Source organism: Oncorhynchus clarkii, chromosome 25 (assembly GCF_045791955.1).
Source record: "Oncorhynchus clarkii lewisi isolate Uvic-CL-2024 chromosome 25, UVic_Ocla_1.0, whole genome shotgun sequence".
Classification (NCBI taxonomy): domain Eukaryota; kingdom Metazoa; phylum Chordata; class Actinopteri; order Salmoniformes; family Salmonidae; genus Oncorhynchus; species Oncorhynchus clarkii.
This window is the reverse complement of record NC_092171.1, coordinates 12301801-12319350: the sequence shown is the minus strand read 5'-3', so window position 1 is coordinate 12319350 and position 17550 is coordinate 12301801. Positions and strand designations below refer to the sequence as shown.

General features: G+C 40.3%; 1 long non-coding RNA gene across 1 annotated transcript; it reads right to left on the bottom strand.

The window, feature by feature from the left end:
• Positions 1 to 646: 646 nt before the first annotated feature.
• LOC139383560 (uncharacterized) lies at positions 647 to 16339 on the bottom strand. Its single transcript, XR_011628746.1, has 4 exons — positions 16174 to 16339; positions 3161 to 3319; positions 2812 to 3061; positions 647 to 2720 (listed from the first exon to the last, which is right to left on the bottom strand). It is a non-coding gene; the product is annotated as an uncharacterized lncRNA (long non-coding RNA).
• Positions 16340 to 17550: the final 1211 nt, after the last annotated feature.

The following is a 17550-nucleotide window of genomic DNA, read 5'->3' as shown; positions in this document are numbered from 1 at the left end:
ATTCTTAACTGACTTGCCTAGTTAAATAAAGGTTAAATACATTTTTTAAATACATCCCAGTCATGTGAAATCCATAGCCTAATTTATTTAAATTGACTGATTTCCTCATCTGAACTGTAACACAGTAAAATCTTTCATTTATATTTTTGTTCAGTATAGTATGATGCATTGATGAGCAAGGCCAATGATGCCTGTATTCAATAACAATAGTTTGCATATTGAGCTAAATGTAGGGTTCTATTCAATCCACATCACAGAAGTTCAGTTTTACAGCGTGATTGAAATTTAAAGGCAATGTTACCTCTTTAGCGGAGACTGCATTCACGGTAAACACTGCAAATGTATTTTTGAAGTGGAAACGTCTAGGAGCAACAATTTCTCCAGACACTAAGTGGTAGGCCACACAGCTCACAAAACGGGACCGCTGAAGTGCCTAGCATGTAAAATCGTCTATCTTTGGTTGCAACACTCACTACTGAGTTCCAAACTGCCTCTGGAAGCAACATCAATCAGCACAATAACTGTTTGTCGGGAGCTTCATGAAATGGGTTTCCATGGCCAAGTAGCTGCACACAATCCCAAGACCACCATGTGCAATGCCAAGTGTCGGCTGGAGTGGTGTAAAGCAGGCACTGTAGTGACTGAGTAAAATACAAATGACTTTTTTTATTAAAAAGTGAACGTGTTTTATCAATTTGTATACAAATACTTTGATTAGATTGCAATTGGTTAATCTCTTAAATTGTTTTCAATTGGGGGGGAGGGGAGCACAGTAAGCAGCAAAATAACTAACATTTTCAGGAGTCAAGAGGGCACATAAAGCAGGATTTGAATATTGTACAGCACAGTTTCAGACAAATATATTGGCATCCTTGCAGCCGTTTTTATCTCAATATTACATTTCTAGATAACACTTAAGTACCTTACTGTGATTATTTGTGAGCATTTTAAATGAAAACAAACAAAAATAGCTTCGTAGCAAAGACCCATTTCTCAAGCAAGAATTTTGCTAGGACGGTCTGGGAGTGGTCTTTGTGGGGAGTGTAAAACTGAAAACAAGCTGTTATTGGCAGAGAGGTTTGGAACTATTTCTTATTGGTATATTAACTCATTTACTGCCTGGTGATGTCACCAGAGGCTAGAACTCCATCCCATTAAAACAGGTTGAAATTTCAGGCACAAATTATTCCTTAGTATCTTCACACACCTCTTGCGCAACGGGAGAATCTCTGTTGAAATAGCTTAATCCGGGACCAGTTTCTGGGAAACTGGCCCTGTGTCGTACACTGCCACCTAAATAGCAAAGAATAAATCAACGCATAACGACACCCTTCGAGGGTTTTCTCCAGTGCGTGTTCTCTGGTGTATGAAGGGGATCCTAATGCTGAACATCTCAGTTCACACTACTAACTGTGATACAAAGCCCCTTTCCAGTATCAACTGACTCAACAATGTCTTGCTCGGATTGACAATGAGAAATGTAGCACGTTATTTCATTGTGTTCTTCTTAGTCGTCTTCGTCAGTGGTGAGATTTTCAATTTGTGTTGTTTTTCCCGGTGGTACTTCAAACTTTGCAGGTGTGGGTAGCCCCTCCCACATTCACAGCATGAGTAAGGCAACTCGCCTGTGTGCACTCTCTGATGAGCTGTTAGTTGAACTTTTGCACTGAAGCGTTTTTCACAATCAGGGCAAGGGAATGGTTTCTCTCCTGTGTGCATTCTCTGATGAATTTTTAGATCAGTTGATGTATAGCATCGTTTCTCACAAAAGGAGCAGGAGTATGGCTTCTCTCCAGTATGTACTCGCTGGTGTGCTATGAAGTTGCTGCCTCGTGCAAATTCCTTCCCACAGACAGAGCATTTGTACGGTTTCTGTCCAGTGTGTGATCTTTGATGAATTGTTAAGTAACGTTTTAAGGTAAAACTCTTCCCACAGTCAGAGCAGTTAAAAGCCTTCTCTCCGATATGTATTTGCTGGTGTGTTTGTAAACTAAATTTCTCAGGGAAACCTTTTCCACACTGTTGACAGGAGAAAGGTTTTTCTCCAGTATGTGTAAGTTGATGTCTTCGTAATCGAGAAAGTACAGAAAAACTCTTCCCACAGTCAGCACAGTGGTGAGGTTTAACTCCTGAATGTACCCGCTCATGCAATTTCAATTCAGCTGATGTAGTAAAGCACTTCTCGCAGCCAGAGCAGTGGTATGGTTTTTCTCCAGTGTGAATTCGTTGGTGTATCTTAAAGTAACTCGCCTGAGAGAAATTCTTCCCACAGTCAGAGCAGTAGTAAGGCTTCTTTTCAGTATGAATTTTCATGTGAACTTTTTGGTGTAATTTGAAACTGTCAGGACGTGAAAAACATTGATCACATTCAGAGCATTGGTAAGGCTTTTCTCCAGTGTGCTGTCGCAGGTGCACATTAAAATAACCAGGCTGAGCAAAATCCTTCCCACAATAAGGGCAGTGGTAAGGCTTCTCTCCAGTGTGCATTCTCTGATGTACTTTTAGATCATTTGGTGTTTTGAAACTCTTACCACACTGAGAGCAGTGGTGAGGTCTTTTTGTTTTGTTGGCATCCTTTAGTTTAAGATCTGTTGCAGATGAGTTCCTGCCAAGCTCTCCTGGAGCAGAGATCTCTCCATGTTCGGTTGATGCAGATGAATTCTCTCCAAGCTCTACATGTTGGTTGGGCTTTACACCTTTGTGAGGGAGAGGGTCTTGGGCTACACAGAGAAGAGAGTCAGCATCAAGTTCATCAACACAAGTCAAATATAACCAAATGCATAATAAGGGTTTGCAAATTTGATCAAATACCTGGATGAGATGATCCTCTGCTATCAACAACCTCAAGTTGTATAGATTGTGCATTTGGCCCAAGCTTCTTTCTGCAGTCCTCCAGCTGTACTCGAACTCTCTTGAGAGGCAGTAGTGTCCACTGAGCTCCACTGTTACAGCCAGGACTCAGTGATTTCCTGCAGTCTTCCAGCAGTACTGTTACCCACTTGAGGGGCATATTGGGCTCAGGTTGGTGGGGAAAAGACAGGCTGGAAATGTCCTCACAATCCTAAAATAAACACAACATAAACAGAGTGTAGGTGGTGTCGAATGGACTAATAAACACGGACAAACTACATCACTTGGTAATGTAGGCTTACTACGCTACCTCCTCCAGTTTCATAGACTCTGCATTTGGCCCCAGCAGATTAATGCAGTCTTCCAGCAGCAGTGCAAGAGTTCCACTGTTACAATCAGGAGCCAGTGACTCTGTAGGTTCGGGATCAGGGTGGTGGGGAAGAGACATGCTGGCACTGTCCTCACAATCCTAGAATAATGACAACAGATATTATGTAGGTGGGTCAAGTTCAATATCTGTATACAACACACACTAGATTTATGAAAAGGTGTAGTAGCAAGTGGGACAGTTCAATATAAACAAAAACATGTATGATGTGTAACTGTTAGTAATTTTAAGTGTTTTCATGGTTGCAAAGGCGAGGAACGTAAATGCCACCGCAAATCAAGAACAACCCAAGTCTTTCACCTTGGGAAATGAGACAACACGAAGAGGAGTCTAGCTAGCAACTAGGGATGCACGATATATTGGTGAACATATCGGAATCGGCCGATATTAGCTAAAAATGCAAACATCGGAATCGGCCAATGTCTAGTTTAACATCCCGATGTGCAAAACCGATGTCAAAGCTGACGTGCATACCTATATAACGTAGGTACGTGACGTAATGAGACAACTCAAAGCGAGACAAACCAAAGGCGAAATCCATTAAAGCCAAGATAATGGGATTCATTGCCCTTGACAATCAACCATTCTCTGCTGTTGGTGATGTTGGTGCGCTATTTTTCAGATGTTGCCCTACTGGAGTTACACAGTAATAGCGTCACTGCTATTAGCTCCACAACATACATACTATGGAATGCCGTTTATGTCTTTGCGTGTGAAAAAAAGATACAGTAGCACAGTCAAACCTGTACAAAAAAATCTGCAAACAAGCAAACACTGGCCACGAACGATGTGTTTACAATACCGCGTTGGTAATATAGCATCATTTGTTTGACTGCAACTTCTGGGGTAACTAGCTTTAGCTTGGTACCTAGCTAGCACCAATACAACCAGCCTGAAACAATGACCAGTAGAACCTGCAGTCATTTTCATTATTCTTAGCAATGATTAGGAATCCTTGTGAGTAAGTATTAGCTAGGTTGCCACTTGTTGTTCGCCTATTGAAATTGAACTTCGGTTCATGAGAATAAATAGCTAGCCAGCTACTTAACCCTGTTGCCCAAAGATAACGTTATAAGCAGCCAGCTGGCTTCATCTGGCTAGTGAGGCTGACCGCACTGGGGTTGTGAAGCAAGCCACAATAAGGATTAGGCACAATAGTGGAATTTGCGGTTTGCCTTCAAAATAAAAGTATGTAATTGACAGTAATGCAAATGAATACAAATAGAATTATGCCATACTTTTATTTTGAAGGCTAACCGCAAAGTCCATTATTGTGGCTAATCCTTATTGTGGTTAGCTTCACAGATGGGTCCGACCACCATTAATTAAATAAGAACTGTCTTATAAATGATGGTTATTTTAGATGACACCCAGCTATATAGTTAGCTAACTAAAAACAGATGTCAAATAGTGTTATTTGAATTGTATCGTTTTTTTATGACACACAAAGACAAACGGCATTCCATAGAAATCCTGGTTGAGAATGAAATAACTGAACAAATGAAAAACAAAATAAATAGGTTTTGATTATGTTTTACTGGTAATGGGGACATACGTAAATGCCAACAAAATAACTTTTTGGTCAGTGTGGTGTGTGTGTGTGTGTGTAACCTTTATTTAACTAAGCAAGTCAGTTAAGAACAAATTCTTATTTACAAAGACGGCCCGGACAATGCTGGGTCAATTGTGCGCCGCACTATGGGACTACCAATCACGGCCGGATGTGTTACAGCTTGGATTTGAACCAGGGACTGTAGTGACGCCTCTTGCGCTGAGAAGCTGTGCCTTAGACCACTGCATCCATGTGTGTTAACTATTTAACTATACTAGAATGCTTAAAAGGCCGCTAAAATTGTAAATATCGGTATCGTTTTTTTTTGGCAAGGAAAATATTGGATATTGGTGCTTCACTACTAGCAACCTAACGTTAGCTAGCTAATAAATCATATGAAGTAGTCCAACATAAGCTGTTACAGCTTGTGGATAGCTGTTGACATGCTGCTAGTGTTAAGGGTAAACAGCAAATTCTAGACCAATTTTTACTTGGTATTACTTTCTTTGTTATCAATTCGGAAACGCCCGTTTCTAGTTGCAGGTGGAACTCCAATAAAAAGTTAATATTCGTGAGGAGTTCCCTCACCATTTTAGCTGGAGGGCATCTCGCACTTTCCAACATATTTGCAGGAACTATCAGTTCTAAGCAATGCAACCATGTGACCCAAACACATGCAAGAGGCATTTCTCACTGTACAAAACGTGGATTTTGTATTTTAATTAATTTTCAGTACCTAATTGAAACTGTTAACAGACATTTATAAAGAGACAAGCTACTTCTGAATCGGGAACAAAGAAAGTATTGTCAAGTAAAGGTTAGTTGAAAAATGTATCCCGGTGCTTTGTATTAGCTGCAGTATACAGTCGTGGTCAAAAGTTTTGAGAATGACACAAATATAAATTTTCACAAAGTCTGCTGCCTCAGTTTGTATGATGTCAATTTGCACTCCAGAAAGTTATGAAGAGTGATCAGATGACTTGCAATTCATTGCAAAGTCCCTCTTTGCCATGCAAATGAACTGAATCCCCCAAAGCCATTTCCACTGGATTTCAGCCCTGCCACAAAAGGACCAGCTGACACCATGTCAGTGATTCTCTCGTTAACATATGTGTGAGTGTTGACGAAGACAAGGCTGGAGATAACACTGTCATGCTGATTGAGTTCGAATAACAGACTGGAAGCTTCAAAAGGAGGGTGGTGCTTGGAATTATTGTTCTTCCTCTGTCCACCATGGTTACCTGCAAGGAAACATGTGCCGTCATTATTGTTTTGCACAAAATGGGCTTCACAGGCAAGGATATTACTGCCAGTAAGATTGCACCTAAATCAACCATTTATCGGATAATCAAAAACTTAAAGGAGAGCGGTTCAATTGTTGTGAAGAAGGCTTCAGGTCACCCAAGAAAGTCCAGCAAGCTCCAGGATCGTCTCCTAAAGTTGAATCAGCTGTGGGATCGGGGCACCACCAATACAGAGCTTGCTCAGGTATGGCAGCAGGCAGGTGTGAGTGCATCTGCACGCACAGTGAGGCGAAGGCTTTTGGAGGATGGCCTGGTGTCAAGAAGGGCAGCAAAGAAGCCACTTTGCTTCTCAGCCAAGGGAGTGGGCTCACTCACAAGGTTGCCTAAGAACACAGCCATGAATAAAGAACTGTACACATCCTCTGAGAGAAACTTCTCCCAACCATCCAGGAACAGTTTGGTGATGAACAATGCCTTTTCCAAGATGATGGAGCACCTTGCCATAAGGCAAAAGTCAAGACAAACCTGCCTCAGTTACACCAGCTCTGTCAGGAGAACTTATTGTGGGAAGCTTGTGGAAGGCTACCTGAAACTTTGATCCAAGTTAAACAATTTAAAGGCAATGCTACCAAATACTAATTGAGTGTATGTAAACTTCTGACACACTGGGAATGTGATGAAAGAAATAAAAGCTGAAATAAATAATTCTCTCTGCTATTATTCTGACATTTCACATTCTTAAAATAAAGTGGTGATCCTAACTGACCTAAGACAGGGAATATTTACTAGGATTAAATATCAGGAATTGTGAAAAACTGAGTTTAAATGTATTTGTGTATGCAAACTTCCGACTTCAACTGTATGTAAATAAGGTATGTTTTTCATTTTTTATACATTTGCAAACATTTCTAAAAACCTGTTTTTGCTTTATAATTATGGGGTAGTATGTGTAGAATGAGGAGGATTTTTATTTACAGTGGGGCAAAAAAGTATTTAGTCAGCCACCAATTGTGCAAGTTCTCCCACTTAAAAAGATGAGAGAGGGCTGTAATTTTCATCATAGGTACACTTCAACTATGACAGACAAAATGAGGGAAAGAAATCCAGAAAATCACATTGTAGGATTTTTAATTAATTTATTTGCAAATTATGGTGGAAAATAAGTATTTGGTCAATAACAAAAGTTTATCTCAATACTTTGTTATATACCCTTTGTTGGCAATGACCGTGGTCAAACGTTTTCTGTCTTCACAAGGTTTTCACACACTGTTGCTGGTATTTTGGCCCAGTCCCCCATGCAGATCTCCTCTAGAGCAGTGATGTTTTGGGGCTGTTGCTGGGCAACACGGACTTTCAACTCCCTCCAAAGATTTTCTATGGGGTTGAGATCTGGAGACTGGCTAGGCCACTCCAGGACCTTGAAATGCTTCTTACGAAGCCACTCCTTCGTTGCCCGGGCGGTGTGTTTGGGATCATTGTCATGCTGAAAGACCCAGCCACGTTTCATCTTCAATGCCCTTGCTGATGGAAGGAGGTTTTCACTCAAAATCTCACGATACATGGCCCCATTCATTCTTTCCTTTACACGGATCAGTCGTCCTGGTCCCTTTGCAGAAAAACAGCCCCAAAGCATGATGTTTCCACCCCCATGCTTTACAGTAGGTATGGTGTTCTTTGGATGCAACTCAGCATTCTTTGTCCTCCAAACACGACGAGTTGAGTTTTTACCAAAAAGTTATATTTTGGTTTCATCTGACCATATGACATTCTCCCAATCTTTTTCTGGATCATCCAAATGCTCTCTAGCAAACTTCAGACGGGCCTGGACATGTACTGGCTTAAGCAGGGGGACACGTATGGCACTGCAGGATTTAAGTCCCTGGCGGCGTAGTGTGTTACTGATGGTAGGCTTTGTTACTTTGGTCCCAGCTCTCTGCAGGTCATTCACTAGTTCCCCCCCGTGTGGTTCTGGGATTTTTGCTCACCGTTCTTGTGATCATTTTGACCCCATGGGGTGAGATCTTGCGTGGAGCCCCAGATCGAGGGAGATTATCAGTGGTCTTGTATGTCTTCCATTTCCTAATAATTGCTCCCACAGTTGATTTCTTTAAACCAAGCTGCTTACCTATTGCAGATTCAGTCTTCCCAGTCTGGTGCAGGTCTACAATTTTGTTTCTGGTGTCCTTTGACAGCTCTTTGGTCTTGACCATAGTGGAGTTTGGAGTGTGACTGTTTGAGGTTGTGGACAGGTGTCTTTTATAGTGATAACAACTTCAAACAGGTTCCATTAATACAGGTAACGAGTGGAGGACAGAGGAGCCTCTTAAAGAAGAAGTTACAGGTCTGTGAGAGCCAGAAATCTTGCTTGTTTGTAGGTGACCAAATACTTATTTTCCACCATAATTTGCCGATAAATTCATTAAAAATTCTACAATGTGATTTTCTGGATTTTTTTTTCTCATTTTGTCTGTCATAGTTGAAGTGTACCCATTATGAAAATTACAGGCCTCATCTTTTTAAGTGGGAGAACTTGCACAATTGGTGGCTGACTAAATACTTTTTTGCCCCACTGTATTTAATCAATTTTAGAATAAGGCTGTAACGTAACAAAATGTGGAAAAAGTCAAGGGGTCTGAATATGCACTGTATATGTAGCTGTAGAGGGATAAGTGTGTTGACCTATGCCACCCCATAGTAATACAGTACAACACCGGTTCTTAGATATGGTTTTACCCAGGGAAGAGGCTGAGACTAACAACTTTCCGGAATTAATTTCATACATTAAATTTTACCCCATTTTTCTCCCAATTTCATGATATCCAATTGCGATCCAATTACAATTGTTTTATTGCTGCTACTCCCCAATGGGCAATCCTCCCGAGGGGCGCAGTGGTCTAAGGCACTGCATCCCTGTGCCACTAAAGATCCTGGTTCGAGTCCAGGCTCTGTCGCAGCTGGCCGCGACCGGGAGACCCATGGGGTGGCGCACAATTGGCCCAGTGTGGTCCGGGTTAGGGGAGGGTTTGGCAGGCCGGGATGTCCTTGTCCCATCGCGCTCTAGCGACGCCTGTGGCGGACCGGGCGCATGCACGCTGACACGGTCGCCAGGTGTACAGTGTTTCCTCCTACACATAGGTGCTTCTGGGTTAAGCGGGCGTTGTGTCAAGAAGCAGTGCGGGTTGTGTTTCGGAGGATGCACGGCCATGTTTCGGAGGATGCACGGCTCTCAACCTTCGCCTCTACCGAGTCCATAAAGAAGTTTCAGCGATGAGACAAGACTAACTACCAATTGGATACCACGAAATTGGGGATAAAAATAAAAAAAATAGTCAAATGTAATGATGCCCAGCATGTGCAGTAATGCAAGAAACAGCATGCCTTTTTCAAATCATAGTGACAAATAAAGTGGCCAAATAACTAAAAAGGTAACGTTAAGAGAGCACATAGCCTACAGGGCCTAGTGAAACGTGTTCTTATAAGCCCAGTCATTGACCAATGGCATGTGAAAACAGAGTTTTGACAGGCAACTATTTAAAAGAGGATCCCAGCCATCTCGTGTAGATATATTTATTGCTCAATTCTTAAAGTGAAGCACATTAAATCTGCTTTACAACCTGGCATACATAGCACGCGTGAATTTCAAGTTTGGAGAAGCCAATTTTCACCATAAATATGCACCTTTATAAAAAAGCATTGCATGCATTATCACATTGCAGACTTGTGTAAGATAGCCTAGTATTCCTAATATGATTAGATTTCGATCGTCATAATTTAGACTAATAATATAACTCAATCACTGTTCGTAACAACAACAAAAAAGACTTCAATACATGGCTAAGTGCGTATAGGCCTAGGGTATATCATATACGTTCCTTCTTTCTTAGCATGGAAAAAATGGGGCCTTTTATTAACACATTTCATGCAATTCTACTACACTTTACATGACTGGAGACATTAGCAGAACTTTTTTAATATGACAAATTACAGGGTAGCCTACTCTGCTGACACTGACAAACCTTTTTAAAAAACCAATGTGGTGCATATGACATGCCTACGAGAAGGGGAGACAAGTGGAATCTGGCGTCCATCTAAACTGGAGGAGGAAAATATTGTCAAAAAAACAACAACTTAAGGAGCCCTGACCCAACAATGATAAACAGTGAATATGCTCAGGGCGCACTCACAGGGGACATTGCCGATCCTCTCCGCTGGCGCCAATAAGATAGACTATACTGTTGTTTACTCAATTCAATTGAGAATTTGGATAATGAAAATATTAATCTGTCTTTTAGTTGCCTTCTCTTTACAACAATAACTATGTTTTTCTGCAATTGTATTTAGAAATATTGTGATATGCCTGCTTTGGCCTCTACTTTTCACAGACAGTCGCAACTCAACAATAATCTGCCCAAATTGCATGCGCTGCCTTTCCTTCCAACTGTAGGCAATACGATTTAAAAATAAGCTAAATGATCCTCTGTGGCCAAATCATGCTTTAGTAGCCCATTTTGAATTATTGTATTTCTGTATAGATGTGAGTAGGCTATTAAAGGCTATATCATTTTGGAAACTTTATTCAATTTACTTTAGGAAAAGCTTACATTCCCCTAGCCTTTTGGACGCGCTGCCTATGCTGGCATGTTAAAAACAAGCGTGACATCCACTCGCTATTCAAATGCAGGCCACAGATTAGTTTTATTTTGTGGGCCATTCTAAATAAAACATTATTCCACCTATAGGCTATATATAAAGACCAGATTATATTAAATTGTTTGATGGGTGAGAATGTTATCAAGTGCTTGTCAAATTGTGACTGAGAGACTGATGAAGTGTGTGCAGCCTGTGCAAGAAACAAAGCAGAGCCCATGCATTTCATGCAACATTTCTCAAATCATCATTAGAGTTGCATCATGCAACCTTAGAATGTATTAAAAATCAAAGCATATAGCCTAACGTTTGTATCACAACTAAAGTTGCAAAGATAACTTGAAAATAATCATATAGGACCTGTTTTTTTTGTTAACTGCTCAACACAGAACAGCTGCATGTGCGCAATCCCTCTGAAATAATTTGGAGAAAAAAATAATTTTTATTTTATTCAGCTATGTTCAATTGTATTCTTCATTCTATAAAATAATATACAATAATGCCACAGAATTCGAAGTAAATCTTGTCTGCTAAAAGAACTGTTGGCTATATTAAATGGATTTGACTTTGTAAAATGTTGATGTATCAAAAGGTCAGGAGATGCTAAACGTGTTTTATGTTAATTAATGGTATGTGAGACAGTTATTTGCATGACAATCACCGGCTGACAAAATGTCGTGACCACCACAACCGTAGTTAACACCATCTTTAATATGCTCACTAAAAAGTAATTGAAGATCTAAATGCAACTTCACATGAAACTGATTGAGATGAAATGATTGGCATGCAGATGGAGTCAGGACATTTCAGCAGTAAAATGTGAAGAATGTTGACAACATTTTGTATTTATGTAGGCTACACTAACCATGTTTCCATCCAACCTTTTCATGCGAGTAAAGTACATGTCGGATAAAAAAAATGTCACAAAAAGCTTGATGGAAATATGTCGGTAATTATTCTGGTGACATGATGATCAATGCTTGGCTGCCATTTGACAAATTAAAATAATAAATTTTGCCCATAATAATCTAGGGCTGGGCGATATGGCCAAAACATCATATCACAATATCTCTCTCATTTTTGACGATATTTTATGTTTTGGATTAATTAAAGTTCTAAATATGCTTTGAGTAGTTTATGACACTAGGGTGGCAACACAAATAAGTGATTTCAATGGGGCTTTCTGATTGTTTTATACTGTTCAATCCAACTTCAAACTAAAATAATGTTCAGCATTTTCTAAAATGTCTGCATTTCTTGCACTTTTGTTATCATTTCCACACTGTACCACGCAGGGCTGCATATGGGCAAATATTCTAGGCCTAGTTATTGGTGAACTGTTGGAATCATGAAAATATAATTATTATTCTAATTCTATAGTTGGAATATATTGGGCAGCACCTTGAATTCATTGTTGTTCGACATGACAACTAATGAATAAGCCAGGGAGGAATTATTGACAGGGTATAAAACCAAAGTGTTGGTCATTGTTTCCAGGGGACCCTAATTAGATGTTACATTCCATGTTCTTACCTCATGTAGCTAAGCTAGTTTCACTTATTCCTCTCTGATTTAAGATACCATTGCAAACAATATGCTTATCTAGGCCTACACCAGCACCAGCCACGTTTGCTCCGATTTAGCAAACTAGCTAGCCAGACAACTAGCGATTAGCGAACTAGCAGACATTTAGATACAAAAACGAATAGTGTACTTGTGGAAAGCAGCATTGTTTTCACCAACATCTTGTTGCATCTATCTGACCATGCAGAGTGAACGGCAAGAAAGTGCTTGTGACTCCGTGGTCGAGTAACTGCTCCTTCCTTGAGTGACAAGGCAGGGCCTGGGTTGGGAAGCGGAAAGACGACTCAAGTAGCGAACGGAGTAAACTATAAAAACGGACATTACATACGCCTGAGTTCAATGTCACATTTAACAAACCAAACATTGAAATACCGTTACAGAAGGTAAAGTAAAAACCCAAACCGGTCCATGCATCAATACAGGGTATCTTGTCAGTGGCAACGCGTCATTCAGGGCAGGTGGGGCTGGCCTATTTTGCATGTTATTTTGGTAATGATACGTGTCACATATCAGTATGTAAACAATGTAAAAAAAAATATGTGTGTGTGTGTATATACATATATATACACACTGAATAGCAGGCTAGTGATTGCTTTGCAATGCTTGCAGTTAACATTAGCCACTCTCACGGATTCCTTCCAAACTACTCATTGTTGAATTTGCGATTTCCAACTTGTTGTGTAATGTTTATGTCCAATGGCCGATGAGCACCGATACGTTTTGTCTATAATTTCTCGCCATTATCTCACCATATGACAAGGATTAAAAAGTATTTTCTAGTAGATTGTTGACTTGATTCATGATAATGACTGCTAGCTAAGATTTTGAAAGCATGATGTCAGTCCAATCAAAACTACTGTACATATAACGTGATTTGGCGTCATTTTATCTGTGGCCAATGACCTCGAGCCTTCTTGGATGGGCACTTCTAATGTAACTCTATGTCAACAACCAAGGGGCTAGAATTTTCTAGCTTTACCCATAGACTTGGCGGTGACGAGGTGTCCATATGAGTGACAGAACACTGAGTCAATCACGGTGCAATGCTCCATATTTACTACTGGTTTGCCCCACCACCACAGACTGCACTGAGCTAGGCTGAAACACCTGCATTTTGGAGCTGCCTTACTCAAGAAAGCAAAAAAAGAGATCATGTTTGTGTGTGGCTTTATTAACTACATTTTATATATATTTATAAAATTGAGTTAATAAAGCCACACACAAACATGGTGTCTTTTTTGCTTTCTTGAGTGTGACTTTATTAACTCAATTTTATTAAAAAAAAATATATATATATATAAAATTGAGTTAATAACCTTGTTTTTTTCTGAGTTCCCAGTTATTTTGAAAGCACCATAAATCCAGAGAATGCCAGACTTTGATGGCAAAATTTGCCCACGAAGGACCGCCGCGCCACCTTCCTGTTCAAGTGAGCACAGCACAACAAGGTGAGTCCAAACATGTTATTTATGCAGCAGCATACACGATGTAATATGACAGGGAGATATGTGTACTGTAGCTAAGAAAGTAATACTAAGTGTATGTTGTGTAGTAAGATGTTAGTAGCCCATGTGCCTCACCCTAATAATTTGGTCTATTTACCCCTCTTAATTTCACCTACTGTTCTGACTTGCTGGTGCACATGTAGCCTATAACCTGTTTTAGAGAAATGTAATCATCAAATATTGTTAGAGCTTTCATTGTCTGCTTATATGCCTCCTTTATTTATCCTACTTGGTGTACAGTGAGAACACTAAGAACGGCCCATGTTCTGAATTCTGTCGCTGTACATTTCAAAAGTGCTAAACAAATAGTTATATTGACTGCGTCCATCCTAGCTCACTCATTAATGTCTTACTTGTCATTCCCTTATGCCATAGTCTCAATTTTCATTAGAAACCACATTTGTTTAAGCATGTCATCCATATCAGCTATGTTAAAAAAAAGGCAGTAAAGGAGGCTGAATTAAGTGTTTTGCTGCCACACAAGGCTCCGCTGATAGCTAGGTGTAGCCATGGTAAGATGTTGGGACTGCTGTTGGGACAGCAGTAGGCTGTTTGTTGGCACCGTTTGTCACCGTTATAGTACAATTAATGTATTGTTTAGTGTTGTGGCTTTGCTGGCATGCATCCCACTTTTTTCCCCCCTCCCACCAAGATTTACATGCCAAAATCAGCACGGTATATAGTAAAATACAGTATACTGCCGCCCAGCCCTATAATAATATCATCATGTAGGTAGCCTACCCACACTGCATCTGCGAGCTGTTGGCTACAGCACACGTGCCAAGACCAGAGTGTGCACATTTGCTATATTAGTAGAGTTGAAAATGTAATGAAACCCCATTAACATGTATTTTCTATTGTAACCACAAAAGTTATTTTTATGTACACTACGTCATCATGAACACCTCCAAAACAAATGTTTTTTTGTGGTTTGGTAAGAAGAATGCCCCTCTTCCCACAGGTGTGATTACTACCTCTGCCAGTTACATTCTGTTAAAAGGTCCCCAAAGCACACACATGCCTGGGTTGCTCCTCTTTTCAGTTCGCTGGAACGAGCTGCAACAAACACTCAATCAAGACAGTTGTATCTCAATCTCTTCATTCAAAGACTCAATCATGGACACTCTTACTGAAAGTTGTGGCCGCTTTGCTTGATGTATTGTTGTCCCTACCTTCTTGCCCTTTGTGCTGTTGTCTGTGCCCAACAATGTTTGTACCCTGTTTTGTGCTGCTGCCATGTTGTCATGTTGTGTTGCTACCATGCTGTGTTGTCATGTGTTGCTGCCATGCTGTCTGTCCATTTTAGGTCTCTTTATGTAGGGTTGTCTCTCGTCGCGATGTGTGTTTTGTCCTATATTTTTATTTACATATTTTTATTCCCAGACCCGATCCCCGCAAGAGGTCCTTCGCCTTTTGGTAGGCGTCATTAACAATTTGTTCTTAACTGACTTGTCTAGTTAAATAAATGTTACATTTAAAAAAATCACGGACAGCCCTTTATGCGCAAAAAGCACATTTTATGGAAACATCTCTGGTAGGTAAACGCGCATATTGTTTTTATGCAGGTTTTAGAATATTCGCAGTGAAATCTGGCGCCAATTATATGGAAATTGAACTGTCTTGCAAAATCATCATTTTGTCTTGCATTCTCTATTTTCAAATGTGGTCAACCTATGAACGCTGAATGTAACTCTGAGTCGAATTTTATGCAAGATATTGTAACTCATGCTGCGTTCAAAACAACTGCGATCTCAGAAAACTCCCGACATCCGAGCGTTCAGAACTGGTAACTTGGGGGTAAAAAAGAAACTAGCCCCGAATAGGAAAAATCGATTTGAACGGTCATCCAACCTGGGCCTCTTTCTAGAACTCCTACTTCCCGACCTGGAAATCAGAGGTTATGATTTGACCTCGTATTTTTCCGAGTTCCCAGTTGTCTTGAACATGGCATCTGAGCCAGAAACTATGCAGCATTTAACTCTGAGCTGAATGCCATACCGTTACTGGATGTAGCATCTAGCCAAAGACAACTGTTGCATACCCTTCATTCCGTGACATACCATTGCTTCCTATCATCTCGCAAATCTCCGTTTTGAACGACTGACTTTATTACCAACATTATACTACTTACACTTAGTCAATTTTGACACTAGAATGAATGTTTGACTCATATCGATGGCTCATAGGCCACTTTCAAAACAAGAAGTAGCTTTTAGGTGCAGTCGCTCTTTAAAGCGGAGGAAGACGCAAAGCATTACTGTAGCTACATGAAATAACGTTAACTGTACGTAGCCATAATCTCTTGCTGAAGCTAGCTAACGCAAGCGAACCCTAATCTTGCAAAGACTAACGGAAACTGTTGCTGTGTTGGCACAAAACGGGCTAAATATGCTGTTTGCTTACCATGTTATTGAATTAGCTGTATCCTTTTTTCCCCCCCTTTTTTTGAAGGGTCGTTTCACGTTTGTAGCTAGTTATGTTATGAGGTGCGTAATACTATCCAAATTAAAGTTTGAAACCTCTCTGGCTCACAGGTATACTATCTCTATGAACGCTCTGGCTAGGCCACGAAATGAAAGGCATTCTGCGCATGCTCCGAACCTTTTTTCTTCTGTGGAGAATCGTATCGGTTGGCATGGCTTGTGATGCATTACCGCCACCTACTGGACTGAAGTGTGGATGGTTGATTGAGAAAAACTGACGTTCTATACCCTTCTTTTGTATAGTGTTTATGACACATTATTTTAACAACATTAAAATACATTTCACAACACATTAGGTGCGTGCTCTCTACCATCTTGCACTTATGAGCTTAGATGGTTCTCAAATTAATTAGGTCTCTGCATATAAACTACTAGCACACAACTCGGACACCCATGCATACCCCGCAAGACATGCCATCAGAAGTCTCTTCACAGTCCCAAATTCCAGAACAGACTATTGGTGGTGCACAGTACTACATAGAGCCATGACTACATGGAACTCCATTCCTCATCAAGTATCTCATGCCAGCAGTAAAATTAGATCAAAATAAATGAATAATAATAAATGCACCTCATGGAACAGAAGGGGACTGTGAAGAGACACACACGATTACATACGAACTATACACACATGTACACATGGATTTTGTGTTGTAGATATGTGATAGTATTATTATACCTTTATTTCAACAAGGAACACAGACTGAGACCAAGGTCTCTTTTACAGCTGGGCCCTGTGTATACATGTTTACACATACAGTTTAGGTACAATGATTAAGAAACTACACAAGACAAACAAAACGATCACTGATAACACAAACAAAATACACCAACAGATTACACATGGGGCGGCAGGGTAGCCTAGTGGTTAGAGCGTTGGACTAGTAACCGAAAGGTTGCAAGTTCAAATCCCCGTGCTGACAAGGTCAGCTGACATCTGTCATTCTGCCCCTGAACACCCACTGTTCCTCGGCCATCATTGAAAATAAGAATTTGTTCTTAACTGACTTGCCTAGTTAAATGACGGTAAAATATATATAGGTTATTCCCTAACAGCACAATAACTTGCATTACCCGAAACAGTTACAAGCAATACAAAAATCCTCCAATAAATATTTAAAATGGGCAACAGGAGGACAAGTTTAGTCTGCAGGCTATTCCATAGGCAAGGAGTGTAACAACTCTGTGGAAATCGCATGGGCCTCAAGTGTAATCCATGCTTGAGACCTGGTTTTAGGAATTATAATATTGATGATAAATAAGAAGGTAGCTTATTCGGAAGTGCTTTATAGACAAA